Raw genomic sequence first — 12,398 nt, forward strand, 5'->3', positions numbered from 1 at the left:
GAAATCTATTCATATATGTTCACATATGTATAATCTTGTCATATGGATTGTCTATATTGTAATTTTTAGTTGGTCTATTCTGTACACACGACATCTATTCATCTCCCGGGAGAGGGATCCTTCCTCAGTTTCATCTGTTTTTTCCTCCATTAAAAGGGTTTTGTTTAGGGAGCTTTTTCTTATCTGTAGCAAGGGTCAGGGGTCAAGGACAGAGGGTGTATGCTGTACATATTGTAAAAGTCCCTTAAGGCAAATTTGTGATATTGGGCTATATAATACATTTGACTTGACTATTTGACCAATAAACTTTAAACTTTGTGATCTTAAGGAGTATGATGTCACAGGAGTTCCCTCTTAACAAAAACCCATTATGGCATACAGACCAGCGACTAAACGATGCCTACACACAAAAACCATGCATACGCCATTTCCCACACATAAACTGGTAATTTTTAAAGGAAGAATGTGTAGTGAGAATGTGTGCACTTCACGCACACTTCAGACCAGGCGTACACACAGTTTAAGCAGAGATGGCTGCAAGTGAAATGATAAGCAGGACTTGAAACATAAGGTGAGAGATGTAACCTTGTAGTAAAACCTTTTTTTAGGTTGTTTGACAATTAAAAATTTCAATTAGATTATTTTTAATACAAAAAAATCATAGTATATCGTAACAAATAAGAATACATAAGAAATGTCATAGTATGTCATAAAGCGTCATAGTATAGTATGTCATAAAAAATCATAGTATAGTATGTCACAAAAATTGCATAAAAAGTCATAGTATAGTATGTCATAAAAGTCAGTATAGTAGATCATAAACTTTTCACAAAAAGTCATGGTATAGTATGCAATAAAAAGTCATAGTATGTCATAGAATTTGTATTAAAAAGTCATAGTATAGTTTGCCATCAAAAAGTCATAGTATGTCATAAAAATATAAAAAAGTCTTAGTATAGTATGTCATAAAATTTTATAAGAAGTCATAGTATAGTATGTCATAATTTATAAAAGATCTTAGTATAGCATGCCATAAAAAGGTCACAAAAAATGTCATATAGAAAATCACAGTAAAGTAGATCCCATAAATAAACTACACAGAATTCGACTATGTGCCTATGCAATGATTAAATTTATGCAACTACGCAAAACATCCACGCAAACTTTAGTAAACAACATCTTTGGACAAATATACATTCTGAAAACAAACTACAAAATGTAATACATACATAATTGTCGCTAAATTGATGAATCAACTTTGAATCCTTTTTAAGACCCCGCAGGCACCCTGTAACCTGTGTGTGCACAGTTTACTAACACATAACCCATTTCGTCCTTGATGTTAAACAGATTCATTTGCAAATAGAGTATGACAGGAAAAAGAAAACCCATCCAAAAACAAAAAAAGCAAGCACGGGAAGACAAACATGGGGGAGAAACAGTAATAGCATGTCTTCTCGTAGACATTGTGTTGTGCATAAGCATGGGTGTGGTGAAAGTGAGTGTCTGTCAATACTCTTACCATCAGCCAGAGCAGGTTTGACAGGCTCGATACGGGACACAATTTCTGCCAGGTCAGTAAAGGAAGCGTTGGGACACGTCACCACCTGAAAGAAACACACTCTCATAAATGTCATGTACTGGGTGCTTTAACTACGCAAACTGCCAGGCATCAACACCTTGTCTGTTAGAATACTTTAACGTATTCCTCCTTACAGTACCTACGTACTATACACTGTTAATGAAAACATTTAATAGCAGCCAGCAGTTTCACTAAGAAGAAGGGAGCCGATTTGGATTTTGTCTTTATGTCTCCATTTAGGCAACATTGTGCACATATACCACACTGTTAAACTGCTGTATTGCGACTTCCTTTTTGCTTTCCTTTAGCTGATTAAGACACCAAAAGAGGATGTGGAGAAGTCCACACATTTCCAGATTGACAGCCCCTCCACCATGTAAAACACGATGTCAAAAATAACTAGGGGTATCACAATTCTCCAAATCAACGATTCATTTTGCTGGAAAGGAGGGTTCGGTCGATAGTCGAACCTCAGGTTGAAGAGGAACAATGCGGATTCCGTCCTGGTCGTGGAACAATGGACCAGATCTTTACTCTCGCAAGGATCCTGGAGGGAGCCTGGGAGTATGCCCAACCGGTCTACATGTGCTTTGTGGATCTGGAGAAGGCCTATGACCGGGTCCCCCGGTAGATACTGTGGGAGGTGCTGCGGGAGTATGGGGTGAGGGGGTCCCTTCTCAGGGCCATCCAATCTCTGTACGACCAAAGCGAGAGCTGCGTCCGGGTTCTCGGCAGTAAGTCGGACTCGTTTCAGGTGAGAGTTGGCCTCCGCCAGGGCTGCGCTTTGTCACCAATCCTGTTTGTAGTATTTATGGACAGGATATCGAGGCGTAGTCGGGGTGGAGAGGGGTTGCAGTTTGGTGAGCTGGGGATCTCATCGCTGCTTTTTGCAGATGATGTGGTCCTGATGGCATCGTCGGCCTGTGACCTTCAGCACTCACTGGATCGGTTCGCAGCTGAGTGTGAAGCGGCTGGGATGAGGATCAGCACCTCTAAATCTGAGGCCATGGTTCTCAGCAGGAAACCAATGGAGTGCCTTCTCCAGGTAGGGAATGAGTCTTTACTACAAGTGAAGGAGTTCAAGTACCTTGGGGTATTGTTCGCAAGTGAGGGGACAATGGAGCGGGAGATTGGTCGGAGAATCGGCGCAGCGGGTGCGGTATTACACTCAATTTATCGCACCGTTGTGACGAAAAGAGAGCTGAGCCAGAAGGCAAAGCTCTCAATCTACCGGTCAGTTTTCATTCCTACCCTCACCTATGGTCATGAAGGCTGGGTCATGACCGAAAGAACGAGATCCAGGGTACAAGCGGCCGAAATGGGTTTCCTCAGGAGGGTGGCTGGCGTCTCCCTTAGAGATAGGGTGAGAAGCTCAGTCATCCGTGAGGAGCTCGGAGTAGAGCCGCTGCTCCTTCGCGTCGAAGGAGCCAGTTGAGGTGGTTTCGGGCATCTGGTAAGGATGCCCCCTGGGCGCCTCCCTAGGGAGGTGTTCCAGGCACGTCCAGCTGGGAGGAGGCCTCGGGGATGACCCAGGACTAGGTGGAGGGATTATATCTCCAACCTGGCCTGGGAACGCCTCGGGATCCCCCAGTCGGAGCTGGTTAATGTGGCTCGGGAAAGGGAAGTTTGGGGTCCCCTGCTGGAGCTGCTACCCCCGCGACCCGTTACCGGATAAGCGGAAGAAGATGGATGGATGGATGAACGATTCAATTTTCGATTTTAAGGTCACAATTAAATTAAATTTTCAATTTGTTTTTTTTTAGCACTGACAACTATGTCATTGTCAGACTATGGAGTCTTGATTTGTAAGATAACAGATAATTGGTTTTATGACCTGATAACTGTCATTCACATTTTCAAATTCTTCTTGAAAAAAGTAGGCTATATGGTATTATAACCGCCTTATTGTTTTGGTAATGTACCACACTAAGGCCAAATGGTAAAAATCCCCGATCCTCCTTTTGAGGTCGATATTTGAAAGCTCATTTCGATCGATTTTCTAAACTGGATTTACTAACCTTAATGTTATTTTATTGTGCAGACATAGTTTTGGGTTAGGGCCAAATGAGGCTATTGCCTCACATTTAACAATTTAATGATCACTGACTGACTGTGATTGAATCAATCACTAGCTGCCTATTCTGGATCTTAACCACTTTTTTGTTGCCACTTGTTTTGTTCAGCATTTTGTGCAACATTACAGAACACACAATGTAAAATCCATCACGGTAAGAGATGCATTATTTCCCCTGAGAGTTGCATCCTACAGTAGCACCTGAAAATAGAAAAGGCACTCATTAACTGCCTACGCGGGATAACTATTTTTAAGTATGAAAATTGGATTTATTTATGTTTCAAATCTACAACAATGGCTGCAGCTCCATCCTTAACTCCACAATCATTCAGGTTCATTTGTTAGTTCGTTGCTTTGGGGCTATTGTCAGAACTCCTTTCAATATCAACCCAGCTATTTTTATCTTCACACTCATGTTGATCAGATTGGGGGTAAATATCTCATTCTTTCTTGAGCATTCAATGTCCTTCCTTGTTTAGTTTGTCCTTTGTCTTTCTTAACCATTGCTGGGGGACAAATTTGGTATACGGTAAATCTGTTTCTCTGTACTTTTAGAGCAGACTGATGCAAACATGGGGCTGTTAATGAAATGCAGCTGACAATGAGGACATAATGTAGAAACGATTTACAAAAAAATTAAAGAAAATTTAACCATTACCCATGTGTTCGATTAAACATACTGGCCTGCAAATGAGATTGCCATACCGACCAAACTCAAGAAGATGTGAATTTTGCTTTGTTTTTGCACAGATGGGGACTAATGCAAGAGCAATTACTGAGATAATGTGTTTGTGAGCTAATCAGTTTGATTGCAAAACTCAGAGGATCAAAACAAAAAGTGATTAAGACATAGTATTTCATTGCAACTCTGCTTGTTACATGTTTTTTAAATAGCTTTGATTAAACCATGAATGCAAGATATTTTAAATTAGAAATGTCCCCTGTCAGCTACTTCCCTGAGTTGTGATGAGAATCTATAGTTATACCTTAAACCACAAATCAAAATTAGGCCTAGACTCTGTTGTTGCTTTACATGGAACTGTCCTTAATGGTTCTGTTGTCATATATTCTACAGAAATCCCATATGTTTTTCCCTCCCTCCATCCTTACATTGTTCTTGCTTTGGGTGTTGAAGAACTCCTCCTGGTGTCGGTCTTTCAACATTTTCTCCACCACTCCACTGCGAATCCACACGTCAAACACAGTCTTTCCGTGCTGGTATCCCACCTCCTACATTACACAAACGCTCACATGTCAATATTATTTTCTCTACTGATGGACAAAATTATTAAAAAGATACCCCACAATGCCTTGTGGGAATTTGTCAGATATTTGTTGCTTAAACTTACAGCAATCTCATCAAACTTGCCAACTCCAGTGTTCCGTATCTGTCGATTGGAGGTCTGATATACTCGCAGTAGTCACTGCTCTTCACGGACTCCAGCTGCCTAACGCAGCACACGTAGGCCAGCCGAGTCTGAATCTCTGCCATGTTTAACACCTAAGACCATAAGTGTAGCAAGTGTAGAAATGAACATAGGCATCACTGAAAAACACCTCTAAAAAATGTCCTCATTGTTATTCATAGAACTCATTTACTTTTAAAAACGTATCCTCGCACAGTCTGCTGTGTCTTTATTTTTAATCAATCCATTACCTTTACTTTCTCAGCTAGGGGGTTGAGGCGTTTCCATAGCAGCCACCAGCCTGAGAGCGAGTCGCCGTAATTAGTGAGGTTGGTTTCATCTCGGCTGCCCACGTCAATAGCTATCACCACTTTAGCCCCCATGGAGCGCGCCACATCAGCTGAGAGAAGAGGAAGAAATGAAAACAAAAGGTGGGACAGAAGGGAAAAAAAAGAAATAATCAATCATACATGGGTGTTAGAATAGTAAAAATTGACATGATCAAGGCACTGAGAGAAAGAATGCCTAGGCAGGTATAAATTATTAAAACTGAAAGACTGAAAGTGTACACACCTGGCAAGTTGTTGATGTAGCCTCCATCCATCAGCAGGTGTCCATCTTGGGGTCGCAGAGAGGAGGCAGATACCCAGACAAAGACATGCTGGCTCGAACATACCGCCACAGAGAACCTGAACCGGCACACAGGTAACTCAAGTTTTTGTGCTTATTAAGCACTATGTATTTAATTGAAAGCAACTAACCTGAACTGACTGAAAATAGACTCATCAGTAAGACTAATCAGAGGGTCAGTTCACAATGAGGACAGTGTGGCAGAAGGCAGATAAAACAGAAATAGCATTGCAACATACCACTTTAGGTATGAAAACTCTTTTTTGTCATTTAGATGAACTGACACCTTAAGCAAACAGTAACAAGGGTTCTTTTAATAACAAAAAGAAACAGAACACTGTGCCTACCATCAGTGTGTACTCTCATGGCAGAGGCAGTGATGTCAGTTGTAATATTGAAATACGGGATCCGAAGGTCCTGCATACACAAAAGGTTAGATCAAAAAGATAAACATAATAAGTTCACATGATGCATTTGCTCATCCTGCGCCACCACCGTCTTTATCAGCTGAAACTAATTCATTGTAATATTTGGGTTCTTAATTCACCTCAATCTGTTTGCTCTTGAAGACATTGCTGAGGCTGGAGTTGAAGGAAGCACCGGAGAACATGGAGGTGATTGGGTACGTCAAATCCAAAACCTTCTTAAACACCGATGTCATTTCCTGCGAGGGAAATTAAGGTCAAATGGCTTCTTTTAGCTACACAATTGCAATATCTGTTTTTTTTCCAGTACGAAGCAGAATTAATCCCTGAAAATGAAAAGTTTTAATTTGACGTAAAAGAAAATCTGATGGATTTTCATTCATTGTTTTTGTCAGTGCTGTATATGAAGGTCCCTTTATTGTTTTTCCTTCCTCCCGGTGTGTTCACATGCTTTTCGTAGTAATTAGAAAAATCTTAAAAAAGGTAAATTCACTCCTGATAAAAAGGCATCAACATTTCAACAGAGAAAACTGTCCTGATTTTGCAAAGGACAAACAACAGTATTCTTTTAATCTGATACCAAGGAGCAGCAACCCAGCCAGCTGCTTCTAGAGGGAAGGTTCAGAAGCAAAGACAGAGCCAGAGGGGGAGGGTCTGGATACATTGGGGGAAGACGAATCATACCACATGTTCAGCCTGTAGACTTGGGTGTCTTAAATCAGCCATCATGGATGGTCACATGATTAAAGACATAGATCACTTCCATATTAAAACTACAAAGGTTCTGTTCTTGAGCTTAATATGCAAACCATCCAGGGCTGTGTGTGCAACACCAACCTGTTACTTTTGGTGGTTAATCGGCACAGCTTGGTTAGTTATATAAAAGTAGAATAGAGGTCTAAACTGCATTAAAATAAAATTAAAAATGCTGTTAGAAAGAGTCCCCTACACAAGGACAGACTCACAACAGAAATTACTACTGGTTGAAAATATTCCTCTCGCCACAGTGCGCAAGTTGAAGAGGAGCTGTTGAAATCAGCTTCTCTTCCACAAATAGAATAATGTCTACTAAATGATCCCCACTTAAACAACTTGTTTGTCATAATTATTGATCTAATTCTAGACATATTAGGCTGTCTCTCCATGCTCTGCAGTCGGCAGATGTGTAACATTCTGAAGATGTTTGATCAAGGTCATGATACATCAGAACTGCACTGTAAGTTAATTCAAAAGGTTAAAACAACTGTGGAAGGGGTGTCCTGTGGGCCTAAGACTCACTGGTAGAACGTCACTGGTTTAAATCCGTCCGGCGAGAATTGTCATTCTCCTCCTCCGTCCATAGGCAGCGGGTGAGGTGGAGGTTCGGGTAGGCTAATGTGGGAGGTAGATTAGTATAGCCTATTAAGCTGCCTACACATGATCTGTGGTAAAACCGTTCTGCGCTGTCTGTGTGGTTGTTTCCTATGAGGAGCGCTCATTGCCGCTAACTAGGATATGTTCCGTAACGTTGCCCTGACAACCTTATGTTTTGATCCGACAGATGTTTAGAGATCGCTGGATAATATGGTCATCTTAAAAAAACAGGTTTCAACTTCTGACCAAGAAGGCACTGCACTTAGTTTAAATTAATTTAAAATTAAGATGAAAACATGTTGAATTACTAATATAAATTTGTCATTTTTTTAGTCCACTCCCCGATGCAACCAACCCCATTTTCCCGACACTGCCTTTGATTGCCATAACAATCAAGTAACAGACAACACAAAGAGCAGCCACAGTGCCTCAGAGGCACATTCACAAAATGTAAATGAATGCAAAAGGTGGAGAAGTGGTCATAGCGACACAAGCATAGGCTAATACAGGGAATACATGGAAGACACGGGCATTTGTATTCTTTAACTTTAGCGTAGTTTGTGTGCATGATACTGTTAACGGTCGACAGGACGCCGTTGTGCTCTGCGCCGAAGCACTGCAATGGCTCATGGGACTATGTTCTGAACTGTTTTCTCTTTTCGTTGAGTACGTTTTAATGATCTTCCGTTAATATTTTGGGGTTATGGATGACATTTTAAATGCCTACATATTAAATATCACCGGCTCTCATATTTCCCATTTGGTTTATTACAGACTAGTGTCATTGTTGCATTGACTCTCACCATTGCCCATTCTTGGCCCTCATCCTCATGCGGCTGTGGCTACGGTCCTCGGCATATAGTGCCCCCATCAGGAACAATAGAGGTGCCACCATGAGGTCCACTGGGATGCCGGCCTCGCAGAGAGCTCGCATTACCCCCACCTGTGAACCACCCCTGAACAGGAGGGTGGAGAAATAACATGGCAAGACAGAAAGAAATTAACTATTTACCCCAAAAACACCAGAAGGATTACCCCAAAAAGCTTGAAATTATGGTCTGAGGCTCTGGCAACTATAAAATCCATTCCCAGAAGAGGCGTCAGAATTCAAATGTTATATTTAAAAGTTCATGTGCTAGATGCAGTAATTATTATTTTTATTATTAGACAGACAGCAGGTTGGCGTTACCTGGCCCTCCTCCTCCCAGGATAAGAGCAATAGCATTGCCCGTGAGGACCCGGGCCAGGCGGGAGAAGTCTGAGTGACGGTCTGCTGGCTTCTCAAACACACTTCCTATAGCTCCAACTGCAAAACCGGGGAATTACTGTACTACACGTAGAGAGTGATGAGTGAGGGGGTGAAAGAAGTGACTGAATGGATGAGAGAAATATGTAGACTGTTGATAAGAAAGAAAGATTATGTATTTGTAATGTCTATTATATACTAACGCAGTGCTGTGTGTCGGGTGACAGCCCGATGGGGCAGGAGGGTGGGACGCCAATGGGGCGTGTTGGGTGTGGGGTCATAAACGTGCGTCTGCCCCATCATCTGTCCATATCTGGTCACTCTGGTCTACGATTTTGGTGCAGCTCCTCTAGACACACGCGACCCTATACAGTGGGACAATGGAGGTGGAGGCTGGAGGAGCCAGCGTCGCATGTTTAGCCAGCCTCACAGTATCCTTTGGGAGGGGGGCCATCTTCTGTGTGCACAGCACTAGCTGCTTCTGGGACGCCTCACTGCCCTTCGCCACACTACGCTCCAGCTAGAGGGAAGCCATCGAGCACAGATGTCTTTAGTGAACTTCTATCCGTCATCTCCAGAGTGGCTCTGTGTTGCGCTTGCACCATTTGAGTGCTGGCCCGAAAGAGACTGCAAACTCCGTTCTACTCGCAGACTACACTCTGTGACTAAAGTAGCCCGAATATCAACCACGCTTTTATACACAGATAGGGATTGCAATTACATATTTGTGTTCTGGGAATATAGTTTCAGATGTGGTTTTAGGGGCTAATCAGGATCAACATTCCAAATAGACTATTTAATGTTAGGAAGCTACACTGTATTGTTGTAGCGGCTGGGCAATAAGCTGCAGAATGGGGTTTATTTGAGAGCTGAATCTCTCAGGTTACCTTTTACGTGAGTTTTTTGTTCCACTGTTTGTTTTCAGTGTAAGGCCGTTTGGCGTGTGTCCTTAAAAAAAAGCAGTCTGAGATGACGTCAGATCTGTTACTCAGGTCATCAGCCTCTGCTAAAGGTTTAATGTGTATGTGCTAGGTACGCGGTGTCTGTGTGTGTGCTCTGAAAGATACCACAGAGCTATGACTCATTCGGAGCCTGAGCAAATAGATTGATCCATCTTTGTCCATTCTCCCACAATCGCTCTGTGTAACGAGGATACATCCGCTGTCCTTTTCTCTGTGCCATGTGTCCGTGGAAGGCACTTAGAAACCTCCCCTCATCAGCTGGACAGGCTACCCTAGTGCTTCTCGTGCAACTCCACCTCTCTTCACATACAGTCCATCCACACGTTGCTGCATCGCCAAATATCGCCGCAGTCAGATATCACACCTTCACACGCCGGTCGTGACCATTAGGTGGTTTAACCCTGGGTGAGAACCATGATTTAGAGCATAATGATACAGACTGACCTAATATCTGGTAATAGTAATTGGTGTGAGGATTTCTCTGTAGAGAGAAATCTTAAGGCTAGAAATGTATGCTCCAGCTGTAAACAGACATTAACTATGTGATGTTTTATTTCACTTTTAGCTAAGATGCAGTCTTCAGCAGACCGAGTCTGTCTTTAGGATGAGAGTCACCGACAGAGCTAGAGAAGTCATAAAGCATGAGAGACTAACTAATACATTGTTGGTTTTGGTCTTTTCATGAGCATTTGACAACTACAAAAATATAACACCTTGTCAGCCTATATCCTCTGGTTAGAGTGCTAGATTAGTAGGTGACATGCAAAAAGAGTAGCTAGTTGTGATGAACCTACAGAGATTATCACCCAACTCTGCAGCTACACTGCCTTACTAGACGCTTTTAGATGAGTTTCAGCGCATTGTGGTATTTGTCTAGTCCACAACGTACGGCTCTATAGCACTGTTTCAGGCCGACACAGCCACGCAAAGTTTTGTTTTTTGTTTCTAAATATTGGAGTATTGATCAAAACTGTCGAGGATGTGTTGCTCATTTGTCTACTGTAATTGTAAATTGATATATATGAAAGATACTGGTTGACGCGACACGCACTCTGAGATGTCGGCTGGACATTGGAAACTGGTGATGGCATTTTTCACTATTTTTGATGTTGTAAAGAACAAACAAATTATGCGTTTAGCAACCTAAACACATCAAACTACACACAATAATTCCTAAAGCCCATAGGGCTCTCTACTAATTCTCTCTCTCACTCTTTCATTCCCTGTAACCCCACCTACCACCCTCACTCCCAACCGCAGGTCCGTGCTCTCCTAGTCCACAAAGTATCGAGGCCGTCGCCTGCGGATGCAGCTGCTCTGTCCACTTGGGTGTACAGCGTGTGAGTCCGTCTGGGTAAAGAACCTATGCGATGGCGTCTTCTTGTTGGCCAGACCAGCTGTACTGACGCGTACTCATGGACACTGAAGAGAAAAGGAGTGCCATAATGGCAGCACACAGTAGATCCATTTTCACTTTGTGGCCATAAAGCATACTAACTCGAATTTACTGACGGGAGTCAGACAGACAGAGAGCTCCAAGCAAAATCTAATCGGGGCCCAACTAGTAGTATGGGCGTAGTAGTATGAATATGGGGAGGTGCTAAAGAGAACGCACATTCAACGCACACTTTTTAGTCAGCACAACACGTGCCTGTCTAGTGCTGCAGATCCATGTCGCTGTTTGATAGTATCACTGAGTGCTAGCAGAAGCGTGCTGTGTGTGATCATATCACAGCAGTACAGCATATGTCTGGTTAAGCACCTGTCTCGGTCAGTGATAGACAGGTGCTTAAACGGACATATTGACTATGACTAGCATGAGGTGGTGAAGTGCTTTTTAATCAAAACAGTACAAATTAAAGACAAAAGCAGGAGCTGTAATGAGAGAGTACAGGTACACTAACTGCCCGAAAAACTGCACCTACAGTACACCGTTTGTCACCCTCTACTGGCCGTAAATGTTCTGTTGGAATAAGACTAAGTCCCTCACGTCATCTATAAATCTGACTCTGCTTCGTACTAGAGGCTCAACAAAAGCTGACCAGACACAGTACACCGAGTGTGTAAGTGTGGCTGGATAAATGTTTACAAAAAATGCCATCCAGGACCTAAAGTGTCTCGACCCTGAGCTCTGACTCTCTGTGGCGAATGGCAGATCAGCACAACTGCATCAGGAAACTTTGAGCTCACATCAGTAGTTGTGTCTTCGTCGTACCGATTGCCAGTGAGTGCATGCTGCAGCTCCAGGGTGAAGGTGGTGTGCGTCATCTTCTGATATGCAGGCAGACTGTCACACGTGAGAGGTGGGAGGCATCAGGGTTCCTACATCCCACTTACGTGCCAGGAGTGCGAACAGTCAACTGCGAGCGGGACATGCATACATCTAGTCAATCTCCCCTTCACCAGTGAGGGCAAACCCGTAGTTCTGCACATGTAGACACAGACACACCAGACACACACACACACACACCCACGCCCACACACACTACCTGTCAGCGAAGGACCATTGACCGCTCGGAGGAATCTTCTGCCAGTAAGTGGTCAACCTGGTTACACACCTGAGAGGCCAGTATAGCGACTCGTGGTACTCATCAGACAGACAGCTGTCAGTTTTCTCACCATGTACACTCATGCTTTAAAACATCAGTTAGTGACAAAGTATGTGACATTCAACAGGTTATAGAAAAAATATTAGGACCATTTCCACATTATTGTCCATT

General features: G+C 42.8%; 1 pseudogene; it reads right to left on the reverse strand.

The window, feature by feature from the left end:
- LOC118494587 overlaps positions 1 to 8,338 on the reverse strand; it is a 10,372-nt pseudogene extending 2,034 nt beyond the window's left edge.
- Positions 8,339 to 12,398: the final 4,060 nt, after the last annotated feature.

The sequence above is a fragment of the Sander lucioperca genome, unplaced genomic scaffold (assembly GCF_008315115.2).
Source record: "Sander lucioperca isolate FBNREF2018 unplaced genomic scaffold, SLUC_FBN_1.2 Unpl_73, whole genome shotgun sequence".
In the NCBI taxonomy this organism is placed as follows: Eukaryota; Metazoa; Chordata; class Actinopteri; order Perciformes; family Percidae; genus Sander; species Sander lucioperca.